A 16007-nucleotide genomic window follows, 5' to 3' on the forward strand; every position below is an offset into this window, starting at 1 on the left:
TAATGCCATATGGAAGACCGAAACAATTGGTGGGTCTGGATTTGGACTACAGCAGGAAAAGATAATTGCTGGTGTAATTACATACAGCTCCAGACAGTGGTGTATATGACCCATGGTCATTTTTATGCCTGTACTAAACTGACAGTAATAACCCAGCCATGGAAATGTCATGATGTTTTCCTCTCTGAATCCTCTTAGTACTTTTACAGCTGATAATGCATCTGCAGTCTGTACATTTTTCTCAGTGTTCACTTTGTTTTGGAAATGTTCCATTCCTCAACCATCATATAAACTTCAGCATAAGTGATAGCCTGAACCTGGAAGAATTTCAGGGCACCACAAGGGAGGGCATTTACTGCTTCTCGGTGCCCATGAGAATGATAGGCTGGTAGAGTCTTCTGTTTATTCAGTATATTTTAAAAAGCAGCTTACTAAAAAGAGGGCTCTAGAGAGACAGCCAGACTCTTCACTCTTTCTGTTTTACCCTACCATAGTTCTGGTCCCTCCCTTTTTTGTTGTTGCTGTTTTCGTTTGTGTGTGTGTGTGTCTGACTTCAGTCACATCTTCTGCATTGTTGTAACTGGGCCCAATTCTGACCAATCTGCTATGAATTCTCTGAGATATTTGTACATCTTTAAGCTTTTTTTCTCATTCAAGGCAGTATTTCCCTTGGAATTTCAAAGTGATTTGTCTTTGGGATAATTTTCTTGCCTTAATTTCCTTGACATCTACACAGTAGCACCAGGGAAAAGTTTGAACCCTTTCTTTTCAGTGTATCTCCTAGAAAAATATGACTCATGGATTTTAAAACTCCTTTAGTTTTGTGAAGATGTGACCTCCAGAACCTTGTCAAGAAGAGGCCAGGTTATCAGCTGGGAACAAGGAAGGACAAACAGGTCTTCCTTTATCATTCTTGTGCCTTCAGTTTTCCATCCTTTTTTGAAAGGCTAATATGAATCTTGTTTCCCCTCCTTCCAAACTTTTTTTGATCCTTAGGAGCTCTTACAAAGTCTTGGGCAGTTTCCCTAGTTTTGGGAGCAGGAATTAGTATGCAGAAAAACATTCAGGCTTTGATTTTGTAGAATGAGGTGCAGGGAAACGTATTTGAGATCATGGGACACGAGGAAAGCTGCTGCATTGCCACCCGGCACTGACCCATGCGGAGTACTGGAGATAGTGGCTCCATTTAGCATGAGGTCAAGTCACAGTTGGAAAGCACCACATAATACTATGGGGTCAATCCAGTACTGCTGCAAAAAAATGGGAGCTTTGTAGTTTATTCCCATGTCTTAGCCTCACAACATGCAGAAGCAGTAAGAACACTAGACCAGAACACAGCTTTTGATTCCTATTCTATGAAATGCTGATATCAGTCAAGTGCTGTTATGAGCTCTGAAATGTTCAGTAGTCTGAACTTTTACTAATTGTACAATTCAAAGAAGGCTGTTCTTGTCAAGAAGGGAGCCAGGGGCATACGTGATATAAATCTGCATTTCCATTGATTTCAGCGGAACCAAACAGGCTTGTAATACATCAAGAACTATGATGGGAAATGATCAACAAATAATGGACAATGAATCACTTTAACCCCTAAAAAGCCATTTCAGCATGCAAATATATCAGTGAAACGTATGTGAACCATAGGCACACAGATTTGAGCGCATGGCTGAGGGTACCAGTGACATAGTTTAGACTCTAAATTATCTAGTATAATGAATTCTTAAATGTTAGAAAGGTGATGGGTAGTTGTGCTGTGGGTGCTGGAATTTCACTAGGGCCTCACTCAGGTCCTTTTCACACTGAAGATGCAGTTCTACAGACTGAGAAGAGCTAGAACAGAGGAATGTGGCTCTTTTCAGGTCACGGAGAAGACCGATTTTCTTTGTAAAGACTCTTTCCTTTAACTGTACCAAGGATCATTTGCTGATTTAAAAGAACATTTCCCTCTTTGAAAGTGAACAAACAGCAGCTCTGTTTCATCTATATCAAGAGGTACAGCAGTGTGCAAGGGTAGCCAGGTGACAAATAGGCAGCCTGTGCCTGAGCACTCCCATTGTTAAATGTGCACATGGAGCTGAACGCATGTCAGGAGCTGCAGAAAGCAAATGTTTGTTGCACATGCTCTGTTAGTCCCATTATCAGCTTTGTAATGAACAAGTGAAAAGGAGCTGGTTTGTGACATAGCTACTAACACTAACACACAGTGTCGTTCATGAAGGAAATTTAATCTTGTGCTTGCAATTTAATTCAGAATTATCTGTTAATCACTTTTTCCTCTCCAGATACTGCCATTGCACTGCATGCAGCTATACACATCAGGTTCAGCTGGGCACATGGGCACACATAGTGAACACAGGCAGTGGCCGAGCGGAAGGGATGGTGCTGACCTTCCTGCATACAAGGCTCATTGCTGCCCAGAGCTCTGCTGGCAGTTTCAGTAGCCAGTTTCTGTTATTCTTAACGCACTCATCTATCAAACAAGCTGATAATGTTGCAGGGAACCATAGCTCTCCCAGGCCTGCAGCTGTGGTTTAACAAATGTGAATTACCTCATAGCCTTTCGCCCAACTATCCCTCCCTGGACACTGTACAGCATCCAGCAGGGGATGTATTCATCCAGGCAAGGGCACAAGGTTAGTGAGAGCAGAGGTATCAGCAGAGGTGGTTCTTTCAGGGTTCTTCATCTCACAGATAAAGGTGGTACTGAAAAAAAAAAGCAGTTTTATGACCTTCTGTATCCCAGGCAACAACATATGGGTTGATTTATCCCTGACCTAACGCACACCCTAGCACTGGCACAGGGGCAGACTTGCCTCCAAACTTGCAAAAGCTGTCTGGGGCTACTCGGGAACCTCACCAGGGGTGAACTAGGTCCAGTGCAGAAATTCAAAGCCCAGCTCCAGCTGCTGTGAGCTGTGTGCAGCACAGACTCCAGCCTGAATGGTTTGACCAGTTTTTGTCCACTTGTAAATGGCTGAGGGGGTATAATGTTACAGCAGGGTGGATTTTCTTTTATTTCAGCAAGTAACAGAGTTTCTGAGGAATGAAAGTAAAACTGGGGACAAGGTGAGGAATTCTTAAAAGACCCAAAGTCCCACCGCCCGCAGAAAGAAAACAACAAAGCAAAACAAACAAAACCCCAAAACAACAACAACAAAACCCCCCAAAACTTTTCAACTTTCTTCTTTGATTAAATACTTCTTGTGAGAACACAAACGTCTGTTTACAAAAGAATAGGTAAGCTGGCTGAGTTAGATTAAATCAATCATTTTTTTCTTGCCTCAAAACAAGTGGGTTTTGGTTTATCTGGAGTCTTACAATGTATCATAGAAGAAATGGCATAAAAGGAAATCTTGTTGTTTTGGTTTGATCTGGTCACATTTTTTTCAGCTTTTCCTTTTTTTTCTGTTTCTTTTTTTGTTCACAAGCTTTCTTCTCCAGTGACACTTCTCTTTCCTCAAACTCACTCTGTGTTTGTTTTAGGCTTATGTCTGGAGTTGGCACAGAGCAAGCAGAGCTCGTTCTTTGACCTGCATAGAGACTTTTGATGCCAAGGGTATTCTTTAATGAGACTTATGTCTGCCCAGTGACCCATCTGTGCTCTGACTGAGCTGGTACTACAGGGCCTTAGGGCAATGATGGAATAGGCATAGTGTGCTAATCCACCTCCTCAGCTACATTTCACCATGTGCATGTCAGAGAAAATACAAAATCAGCTCCTCTCTATCCTGAAATTCAAACAGCAGAGCTACACTGCGATCACGTAATTCTTTTTCCTTCCTAACAAAGCAGGAATGGGAGACAAACTTCCCTCTAACCTGTCTGCAGTTCAACACTATTTGCTAATTTATGATAAATGCTTTGGGTTTGCTTGTGCCAGGAGGATCTAGGCTGGCTAACGACCAGAAGAGACACAAGAGAAATTGCTACCATTCTGTGCAGTTTTCCTTTTGTTCTCTAAATTTGCAAAATTATTTTTCACATTTCTACCAATGAAAACAATCTCAAACTGGTTGAGACACAACTATGCAAAGAACAGAGCCGTTTGCAATGGGAAAGGGGGAAAAACATAATAGATGACTGGGCTGCCTTTTTTCATTTTTTGACCTTTAATTGAAAGATTGAAGATAAGTAGTTCCTGGGAGAAAGCAAAAGGCTGATTCACTTACCCTGTAGCTTTGAGTGAAAATGCTTCCTGGAAGCCTTACTGTATATTATGAATCATCCTCTTGTCATTCCAAGAAGTTCATAGCCAAGTAAAATGTTAGAAATGGATTGATAGCAGAGTGACGGGCAGTAGGACCAAAGTGAGAGGTTAAAGGTCACAAGATAATACATTCAGGCATCCCTCAGGACATTTTTATAAAGCTGATGTTTCTGACCTCAGGAATCCTTGTCTCACTGTATTAGGATTCACTGCTCTCTTAGAATAATGTCATTTTGAAAAGTTCACTTGCTGCATATGAAGTTTTAAAAATGAAGACTGTCTCAGTTTTCTTTCAAGGAAATCAGATGGAGCTGTCGTTGCTTTATGCTTATGGGATTGTAGAGTATGTGGGCTTGAGTGATGATCAGTGTGCCATTTCAAACCCTGTAACAAATGAGAGTAGCTATGAAACAGGTGTGATCACAGTAAGCACAAAGGAGTCAATTATTAAATCCTTGAGGGTGGTACAGTGTACTGTAGGTGGAAGAGAGCAAGGTTTTGCATCTTTTGAGGAGACAGAACAGAGGTAAGAAAAGTAACAGTTCCTCTCCTTGGGATGGAGGTCAAGTGTTTTGCAAGAATTTAATTGACCTTGAAAGTATGTGATCCCTTTACTGTTTTTCAGACCCGTCCTCCCAAGGTGCTCATTAGAATGTCTAATCCTCACTGTCGACTGCGAGTTTGCTATATATTCTTTCTAAAATGTATCTGCTTCTCTTTTTTAAGATGCATTTTTCATCAAGGTTATAACTTAGTGGCCATTTCTTAAGCTGACTACAAAAAGCTGAGTGCCATGGAGCCAGGAGCAATGTTCCTATATACAATACTTGTATGGCCTCATGTAAGTGAAGATTGAGGAATGGTGCCTTTTCTTTAGTTCGCTTTTAACCAGAAGAGAGGACAGGGAATGAACGCACCCTTTGCTCTGCTTTTGTCATTTCCATCAGAAACATTTGACCGCTATACAGTGTTTCCAGATCTCCACATGGGCAGTTGCACTAGCCCTGGTTCTCTGCGGTAAGAGATGAGGAAGAACTAGTGTGTTGTTACCAGTTTATTCAAAGGGCAAAAATACCCAGATGTTTTAATGCCTTTCTTAAAGGCTTGATACTTCAGACCGCCATAATGGTACCACTTTTGCCATATTCCATTTACATGAGAGCTGAAAGAGACTGTGAGGTGTTTCTTAGATTGAGCAGTCTCATTTAGAATTACTGTAGCTTGGCTCTGAAATGAGCACTTCACTGGTGTGAATATGGATACTAAAGAGTGAAGGATTCTATGCCTTTTTCTGCTGATATTGTTTATCTGGAGACAGCTTTCTGCAAGACTGGATTGCAAGGGCAAGAGTGCATTGATTTACATTCTGAAGGTTATCTTTCCAGTGGAAAAAAGGCATGACAGTGTGTGTGTGGTTTTTTAAAGTGAAGATTTTGAGGGAAAACATATGCTGAAATAAAACAGGAGTTGAGGAGGAATAGTACTGTGTGGATTTCTAAACAGTGAACTTTAATACTGGAGGAGTGAGGGTTTTCTATTTTGGTTGACTTTTCGTTGTTCCTACTTGCATGCTGGTATGCATCACAATAATGTATTCTCACCCTTGCTTTTTGCTTTAACCATTGACTCATTGACTTGTTTGTTGATAAAAGGCAGTCAGCTGAATGAATCCCAGGAGGGGATGACCAGAATTTTGATCACTAATGGCATGGTACCTCAGACCCCTCTACAGGGAATGTCATTTGATTTGATTTATACAGTGAAGAGTTAATATAATATTATCTAAAGTGCTTTTTAGGATTGATTTATATGCTCCTACTTTAGCATTAATTGGAAAGTATCTCTTGTTATCTCTCTAAAGGTCAGCTTCTCCTCTGCTTACTCACATGAGTAATGTAATCACTTGCAGTGCATCTGCTCATGAGAATAAGGAGAGCTGATTTGATGCCATGTTGAATGGGAATAGCTCCAGTAAGTCTGTATGTACATGTTGAACAGTGCTACTTCAGAGTAATATACTTTATCTCTTTCATGTATTAGTGTTGCTTCCTTTCTCATTTTGTTTGGCTGTAACACTATAAAGTGTAAATTCAGACCCCAAGTGTATTTGTAAAGAGATAATCTTGGTCAGCCTCAAACCCTTCACTAAATGTTCTGCTGCTTGGTCACCATCTGCTTAAAGCTGGACCGGACAAGTAGCTGTTGGGTTTTTTTTCCAGCTCTGCATACTTCCTTTCCTGTGCCAGTTGTTCTGTCACAGTAAGGCAACTCGGAAATGGCATTCTCCATCACTCAGCATTATGCATGTTGTCAAGCCTTGAAATTTCAGCACAATAAAGAAGAAAAATCAAGTTTGAAATTTCAAATATAGATACATAAAGAAGAATGGAAAAATATTGTTTATTAGAACTAGGTCTTTACCTGTATCTGCGCTTTTGAAAATCACTCCTGTAATTCTGCCAACCTGTCATTCTTTTGAAGTGAATGATGTCCATATGCTTGCTTCTGTTCAATTATTTTTGACAGTGTGTATTTCTGACACATTAACGAATTGCATGTAGTCACAATTACCTCAAAGATCTGGAATTAACATTTTAATAACATATAATCTGCTTCCATTCATAACTTTTGAGTTTTAAATTATAACACATATAATACTTTAGTGCTGAATCATTTGAGAGTCTCTACAAAATATAGAGATAATTGAAATGAGTATTTAAACTGGGATTATTGAAAGGAGGATTAAATTCAATCTGTGAACAGCTGGAAATGTTATGTTAATACAAACACAAAAAATCTGACAGATTTAGAGCGTAGAGCTTACTGTTAATTGGGAAACAAGAAATAGATCTATTTGCCTTCTAGATTTGAAATATGTTAGAACTGTAAAGGGGGAAAAAGAGATTTTATTCACAGATGTAGAACTATAAAATGAATTACATGTAGGGGTTTAGGAAATCTTGTGCCAATGAATAGAGTTCCTTGTAGAAAATTAAGGCTAAAAGGTACCTCAATACATCTTTAGTCTATCTTCCTTCTTCAGAGCAGGCTGTGCAGGATGCTTCTGCCAGTCCTGAGAGATGCTTATCTAACTTCATGTTGTGGACATGCTTTCCAGTAGAAAGGCCTTTGCAGTCTCCCTAGATGAGCTATTCCCAAACTTTGCTATATTTCATATTAGAAAAACACCTTCCTTCCTAGAACTGCCCACAAATATATGCCTTGTTCATCTTTATTTTGTTCCTTCCAGAAACTGTTGTCCGGAAACTTGTTGTTCTGGAAACTACAGTCCTTCAAGACTGTAGTATTCCTCAAACACCCTATCCCCCCATCATTTCTATCCCTGGGCTAGCCTACCCAAATTCCTTGTCATAGGTTATGTTCCCTGCAGGGGTTTCTGGTATAATCCAGGTAGTTGCTGCTGGGTTGGTTTTTTTTGGCTGCATGATACAGTTAACTCACACTCATTTTGTAATCTGTTATCTGCCTGTTTACTCTCCTCAGTCTTGCATTTCTGCCTCTGACTGTTCCTGCATGAGCAGGAACAAGTACTAACCTTTGGCCTTAATCATCATAATTTTAATACCTTTTTTTCCACATCGCTGCTTCAGTTAGTCAAAATAATTTTGATTTCTATTCCTGTTCTATGGGGTACCTGCAGGCCCTCCTTCTTTGGTGTCACCTGCGAACTTAGAAAGCATCTGTCCTTGATAAAACATTGAACAGAAGCAGACCCAAGATAGAGTTCAGCTTATTCCTTATGTGGTTGCCTTCTTATCCTGCCATTGAAGGCAATGAGATTTACTTTATTCTTTTTTACACTATTTGTTCTTGCAAAGGCCATGTCAGCCATTACCTTCTTGTCATCTTCCTAGTGATTACAAATAATTCTATTACTTCCCTTTTTTCCCCAAGGATTCAAGGTAAGCTGTCTATCTGATAAAATTTTCCAGCTACTCTTTCCCCCCATTTTTAATATTAGGACTGGATTTATCATTCTAGTAAACTCTGCTCTGTCCAGGTTCCAATAGATAATCACTTCTGAGATTTCTCCAGCTTGTTCTCTGAATACTTTATGATGAAAATCCTCAGGCCTAGACTGTTTGAAATCACCTTAATTACCTAAATACTCTCTAACCTATTCACTCCTCCTTCTCCTCTGAGATCTTACTGTATTTTTTGGTATTTAAAGCAACTGACTCCTACTCATAGTTGATTTTTCTATTAGTTAAGGTGTAGACCCCTCTGCCAGGTCTGTGAACATGAGACACTCGATGTATTTTGCTAAAACAGAACTGAAGAGATTATAAAGATTGTGCAGCAGAAATTTTATATGCCCTATGATAGGTCTCTAAAGAATCTCCAAGTTTCAGAGCAGAAGAATGTAACTCAGCTCCATTGCAGCTGCAGCTACGCATATCTACCAGGCCATGGCCTGGCAGCCTAGACCTCACACTGGTGCCACTGAGTCTTGGAAGACAGATCTGATGACAAGACTTCCCTGAAGGTCTGCTGTGCTTTTACAGGCAATGCAGTCCTGGCAATTCTGCTGCCTTTGAGGGACTTTCATGTGCTTCAGTATAAAAGCAGAATTTTAACTTGGTTATGTTGCATTATTGCAGTTTCATCTTGTAACACACCTAGTTAGTATGTGATCTGTTTATTAATCATAGAATCATGGCCAGCAGGCACATGGAGAGACACCCTAGCCAAATCCCTGGGCAGGGACTAAAATAAAGATGGAAGTGTTTCTGGCAGATGTTTGCCTTATCTGTTCTTAAAAGCTCTGCAACCCTCCTAAGTAGTTCTTTCAATGTCTGTCTGTCCTAATAGCCAGGAAGTGTTTGCTTGTGTGGTCTAAATAATTCTTGCTGCATTGTAAGGCTTTTATTGTCTATCCTGTCCTATCCTAGTGGAAAAGCAGAGAAGTTCATTATCGTTCTCTCTGTAGCAGTCATGTATGTACTAGCAAATAGCTGTCTCATGTCCAGGCAAGGTGGTTCTTCAATATTTACACCATTTCCCTTGAAATATATTTTAAACAAGTTGGGAACAGAGAACAGCTTGTTCAGTTTCAGAGCTGGCAGAATGTGAAATCATGAATTGATTCTGTTATTAGCCTAATATATGTTTGATCAGCTTTTCTTACTTTTCACTCCCCAATCCCCTGTAATGCTATATTTTATTTTTTATTACATTTTTATATTGTCACAGTTACAGGTTTAAACAGGATAAAAACAGAACCTATGGAATAATGACACATCAAAGCAAATATTTGATTTTTGTATAGTTTCCAGAAACAGAAAATTATCCCTAGTGTGAGCAGATGTAATTCTTTGGACTTAATGGGGATATGTGGGATTATCATGAGTCTGAAGTGGCTTTCACTGCAATATTGGTTATTGTGTATGTGCAGGAGGCACAAAACTCCTGCCAGTAATGCTCAGTAAAAATATAAAGCATATAAGGACACATAAAACTAACGTGGTTAGAATAGTAATAGGTACTAGATTTCTGTTTACATAATTAATAAAACAAACTGTATTCATAAACCAGTTTGTAGGGCATTGGCTTTGCAGGATTTTCCAGAATGTGAGTCAGATAAACTGTTTCATGTTTAACAAGACACATGTGAAGACTTCAAGCTGTGACTGCAAGACGCAAGGTCAACCCCTTGTGGAACCAAAAGGAAGAAATATTAGGATAAACAGAGTTACATCTTGACTTTTATAAATTGATGGAGTGACTTTGGGGAAGGAAGACAGGAAGAATAGTATCAAACAACAAGAATATTATTCATCAGCAGCAGTAAAAAATAATTATATTGGGAAACCAGGATTAATATGTTCTTATTAAGGATCAGATCTTGATCCTTCACCTTGTAAAGGGTAAACTTGAGTCTAGATGGCTCAGTCAGAGGATCTGAGGACATGTAGAGTGATACTTCCATATGGGTTTCATCATCCCACAGTTACATAACTGAGCATTCTCAGTGGTATCAATGCCTTGCAGAAGACATCATGATCGAGAAAGAAAGAGAAGGGACAGATAACAAAGGAGGTGATGGTGGAATGGGCTACATCAGCATCAAATTTGCAAAGGTGTTGCTTTTCACTTGGCATGAATCGTACACTAAGCCCAAATCCGCTTTGAGAGCAAGTTCCTTCTCTGAAACAAAAGGCAGAGTGGAGCAATGCACAACTACTATTTGCATTTTCATAATATCCATGCAAATATAGTTTTTATTGTATTTGACTTCCCCTAACTGTATGACAATCTGGATATGTGAGTGCACACACATGTGCAGAGCACCTTCTCAGTTACTGCCTCTGTACAGCATCTGAGGTGGCTTCTAATCAAAATCCATAACTCAGCATCATGCTGTGTGAAATCTCACACTTTCCAAGGTCTTGAGGCTTAGCAGTAACATAGGAATTAAAAATGAAAGGTATAAAAAAATTTCATTCTCATGTATAATTAAAGTGAAACTGGAACTCATGTAAAGACTTTTGTCAAGAGTCAGCAGTTGACTTTACAGGACACACATCTTCATGGAATGACCACAATATCTATACTTTCTGTTTATTCTGCATTCAGAGTTTTCTTACTTTTCTTTTCTCTCTGAGTAATATCAGTCAGACTACACAGCATGAATTGGATGTTGCTCTTAAAATATGGCATCTCAGTCAGATGCAAGAGGTGGTACAAAAGATCTTAGCAATAACTAGCATATGTAAACTCTGCTGGGCCTGAAGAGCAGCAGAAACTTATAAGATCCTTTTTGTGATACTATGCATATGACAGCATTCCCAAACTTGTACGTGGGAGAAGAGCTTTGTGGGAAAAACGGATGTAGCCATTGGCATATTTGAGATGATTGAAACCAATGACCAAATGCTTGTTCAAAGTTAGTTATTAATATTTATGCCGAGATTTTCAAAGGAGCCTAAGGGAAATGTATGCTCCTGACTCATTGAAATTCAGAAGAAGCTGAGTGCCTAACTCCCTTAGCTTCTGCTGAAAATCCCAGCCTTAATCTCTGTGTGACAATCTGATTTTGATGTTTTACAAACCGTACTCCCAGTAATAAGGATATGCTCAGGAAGCTGGAAAAGTGCTCCAAGTGCTTACATTTAGTGCCTTTATTTTGACATAATTGTTTAAAGGACTTTAGATGAAAATTTGTAAAGTGAAGCAATTTCCAGCTGAAAGCCTCATAACGTAGTCTGTATTACTGATGTAAACATATGCATTAAACTTTACAATGGAATTTATGAAACTTAATGAGTAAGATTTTATTGTGCTGCAATACTGTGTTGAAGCTGTTCTTCCTTTGATTTTCTTTGCCTACAGCTACAGATAAATTTGACATGCCATATTATTATGTTGTCCTAGTTCACCGTAAGTTGATAATGCTACCTAAAACCAGAGCCTTTATTTGAAATTGCTGGCAGAAGTGATTTTGCATCATGCCTTTCACTCAGAATGATATCCCAAATGCACCCAGTCATTTAAAAAATAAGTTGATAGCATATTTTTTTATCATATTTATTTCTAATGTTATTGCAACTGTGAATCTTCAACTAACCAAGACAGGCCAGTCAGCTTATTTCTTCAAAACCTTACTGTAGCATTGTGAATGAATACAAACAGGTAACTGTAGTTTAACTGCCAAATGACTGTAGTTGTTCAAAGACATCAAGATCTGTGTGACTTTGCAAATTCAGTCCTTGGTTATACTCCTGCAATCCTATCATCAAACTAATTGCAGAAGCGTAACCCAAGGAAAAAGTTTCACTCGTATGTCTGTGAGCCTGACTCTGTAATCCTAAACTATTTTATGGTACCCAAGTGTGGAAATAATCTAATATTTCAGCATGTTTCAGCTAATTGCCTTCCCAAAAATGAAGTAACCCACGAAGTCCAGTTCTTTGTGCAGAACTGGAAATTTTGCGTAAATCCTTACTATTGGAACAGGTGGAGGATTCCTACCTGCACCAGCAACCTCCACTGCTGGTAGCTCAGCTTCTTCCACATTATTGTTAGTGTAACCTATCACCTAAAACCACAGGTCAAGTATTCTTATAGACTCATAGGAATATACTGTAAAAACTAAACTGGTTGCTAATCAGTGAACTGTTGTAGTTAACCTACACTGAGTAGTTTACTGGAATAGGATGATTTCGGTCTTTCAAATTATAGGAAGTATTTTCATAATGATATTTCTTTGAGCTGAAAGCTGTATTTTGAACCCCAAGAGCTGCAGGAAAGCAGAAGTGAACTACATGCAGTTTAACATTCTGTTAATGTTTAGAGGTGTAAATGGTAAGATGACCATCTAAATGTAAACACTACATGCTGTGAGAGATGAATCCCTTCATCACTCTTCTCACGTGTGCTGAACAATGGGCCCTAACTCAGGCCCACTGACACAGGGACTGTTTGGGTCTGGTGCCATGTATATGATAATATTGGTAATACTCAGCAGTATCATGCTTCACTGTCCAATGGAAAAAAGAGGATTTGTTACTTGCTTAAAGGAAGATTTACTGAAACAGACCTTAAAGTTAATCTTACTGTATGGTTGAAGGGCTCAACGCCTCTCCCCGTCTTCTAGGGTACGTTCACTGAAGACAGTATGTTACTAGCATAGCTAGTAACTAGCTATAGTTACTAGCATAGCTAAGGGTCCACTTACTTCACAGGCATCTCAACCAAGGCTTTGTTTTACTGAGAAAGAATGCTGTGTTCTGGGGCTTAGAGCACAATCAGCTGTGGATTTTAATATTCTTATGCCTGATTAGGAGTCCAGGTAAGAAGCAGAGCTGGTAGAACTTATTTCCATATGACAATGTAGGAAGAAAATAATTAAACTGAAGAGAAATGACAACTTTTTTTGTCAATGCTTCTCCCCCATCCTCTTTGGTTACTTATGAAGCTCTCTTTTTTCAAATTTGAAAGATCAAAAAAGAAAAAAGAATATTTATTCCACTATTTCATAGTTCTTCTATTTGCGTTTTAAACAACTCTAGAAGTGAACCTTTTTCTTCCTACTGTGGTTTAAGTTTCTCTGCCCGAGGTATGAGAACACAGGATTTCATAGTGACCACAAATGATAACATTGGTTAACTTGGCTTCAGGAGCTTCTTTCAGCTTCTCCCGTTAAAAGAAAATTTCTGGTACTCAGAGATCACATAGTGAAATTCTAGCCCCACCAAAGGCTCCAGGAAACTCAGCTGCATTTATTGATAACAGAGCTTAGCATCTATTTTCATGATAAATATGCCCCAAACCTGTATCTGTGCAGGTTTTCTTTATAAACTTTTTAAAATCTAATTATTCAACAAGACATTATCCAAGTTGTAAAGAACCTGTTAAGCATTGCCAATCCTGTTAACTTCATTGTGATGAGCACAAGTGCAGTAGGAGTCATCTGACAACAGACAACAGGGCTAACCCTTGTCTTCCGAAGCAATTCACAAAAGTGTAAAACAATCTTTTCATCTTTTTTTTTGCAAGTGGAATGACACCTTTTGTCTTCAGAAACGTGTAAACTGTCACTGACTGAAACATCAAGCTGAGCCTTGTTATGCCTGTTTATATGAGACCAATTGTGTACTACTAATCTACAGGCTTTGAAAATGCTTCACTTGCTAAATCCAGTTGAAGACTGAAAAGTGCTTGATAAATCCTCTGAGTTCTTTAACTTTGAAGAATTCTTTTGCACCCGAGACAAACAGGATTAGTATATGTGGCCTCCCGTAAGGGAGCTCTGGATCTCCCTTTCGCTGACAGAGCACCCTTGCCATTTTTCCTCCCATTGGCACCTCTTGATGAGAAAGGTAAAGAGATCAGTAGGTTTGTAGAAGCATCTTTTTAGCCTGGCCCTAATAAAATATCCATTGAGCTCTATGTGTAACAAGATTGTGATTCAGAGCTTTCTAATGTAGCTGTAAAGCATGTTCTGGGCAACATTTTCTGATAGGAAAATGTGCTGAAGGCAGTGGAATGCTTTCTAATAAATTCCAGAAGCTCTGGATCAGGTCATAAAATTTTATCCTGTTGTTTTTTTGTTCTTTCCTCCTACCCGCCTTCATTTTTCTTTGCTGTTGAGGTTACAGCTCCATCACTGAATATGTTCTTCTAGTAAAAAATACAGAGAAACCAAAGCTTACATGGTCGCTGTAATCAGAGTTTAGAGATTGATTGGCTCTCATAAGTACTTTAAATGACTTTTAAAATGAAACCTTACAAGCAGCTAAAGGCTAAGCAATCTGTGGTCCCTTTGCAGGTGCTTTTACCTATGTTCACAAATGGCTTTTACTTTCCATTTACTGAGAGTCCTGGCAAACCACCTGGCAACCACCTTGTATTCAGAGGAGAAGCAGACTCTGCTCTGGCAGCTAGGAGGTGTGAGCAGGGTTGAAAAGCAAGGCCTTTTACCCACCACTCCTTCCAATGTATGTGTCATTGTGACCCAGTTTGTAAAAGCAGTGGAGGGCCATCCTGTATCCTGAACATTGTCTGCAGAGCTGAGAGGGATTTTGCTGCCAGGGAAAATGCCTGGCAGGTTAAAGTGCCTGGAAATTTAGCTCATTCATTTTGGAAGCATTTTAAGTCCATCAAAAAGAATTCTGTCCTAGGACATGGAAACACAAGTGACTGAATTGCACAAAAGCCCTGCTTGGCCCCTTCAATGCCTAAGGAGCTTGGCACCTTTTGAAAGGCAGTCTGCCCATTTTGGCAGAGCTTCCCCCTGCAGCCATTCTGGGACAACAGACAAGGTGTTTGTGCACTTGAGTATCCAAAATGTAGACCTCTGCAGAACACAGGAGCACGCATCTTCAATACTGAGTTCAAAAGTGATAGCCGCTGGTGTAAAAAGCTCTGGTATTAGTATGGCTGCTCCCAGCCTCTAGATGACATTTGAGCCCCTAAGAGCATTGCTCTGGGAAGTGTAAGATTATTCCCTATGCCCTTTTCAGGCTGAGGAAGATCAAATACACATTGTCAAACACTACCAGCATCCATACTGCGGGCTCTTTCCAAAGTGGAGGTGCTCTTCACCCTCAACTGTATAGAGAGGTTTCACAAGGATTAGGCCCAGAGAAGCCAGGGGGAAATGAAGTGGGTATATTTGGGCAAATCACTAACCATGCCAAGAATAGCCCAACTACCAAAAGTAGCATAGCAATGCTGCTTCTCAGCAGAATGGTTTGATGCAGGTGAACCAATGCACAGAAGACTCACAGCCTTTCCTGGTATCCCACTGTATGAAATAGGTAACAGACAAAAGCAACACATCAGAAAGAGTTCTTTGTTTATCATTTCCCTATTCCTTTACTTAGGTGTCTTGCACCTCACTTAGTCTTTCTCTCCAGTGTATTCCCTTCATAACAATGGTTAGTGAATCCTGCTGCCAGGGTTGAGTGCATTTGTATCTGGGCCTCACTTTTCTGCTTGCCTGTCTGGTTTTTAGCATACGGTTCCTTGCAAATAACAGCAAATGCTTTGGCTTGCAGTGTTTTTCAAATCATGTTTAGCACAGAGGAAAAGCATCTTTGGCAGCTCTGCAAACTTAATCTTGAGATACAATAGACTTTTACACTGCTGTAGTTTAAAAAGTTAATAGTATGCAGTTTAAAAACTGCATGCCCAGATAGTAACATGACAGGTTTTAAGCAGCTTTAAGCCTCCTAAAGTAAACAGTGCTAACACTAAAAAATTGTTATTTCAGGCTGTTCCCCCCCCCCCCTTTTTTTTTTTGTAAGGAGAAACCCTGCAAAGAAGGCAAATGTGC

At 39.5% G+C, this 16007-nt stretch overlaps 1 long non-coding RNA gene across 2 annotated transcripts in view; it reads left to right on the top strand.

Annotated features, from left to right (window-relative positions):
* The window catches only part of LOC134168723 (uncharacterized), a 369372-nt gene that overhangs the window by 310641 nt on the left and 42724 nt on the right, over positions 1-16007 (top strand). The window lies entirely within an intron of this gene.

This window comes from Pezoporus occidentalis, unplaced genomic scaffold, assembly GCF_034315485.1.
Source record: "Pezoporus occidentalis ecotype Australia unplaced genomic scaffold, CSIRO_AGI_Poc_V1 ctg11, whole genome shotgun sequence".
In the NCBI taxonomy this organism is placed as follows: domain Eukaryota; kingdom Metazoa; phylum Chordata; class Aves; order Psittaciformes; family Psittacidae; genus Pezoporus; species Pezoporus occidentalis.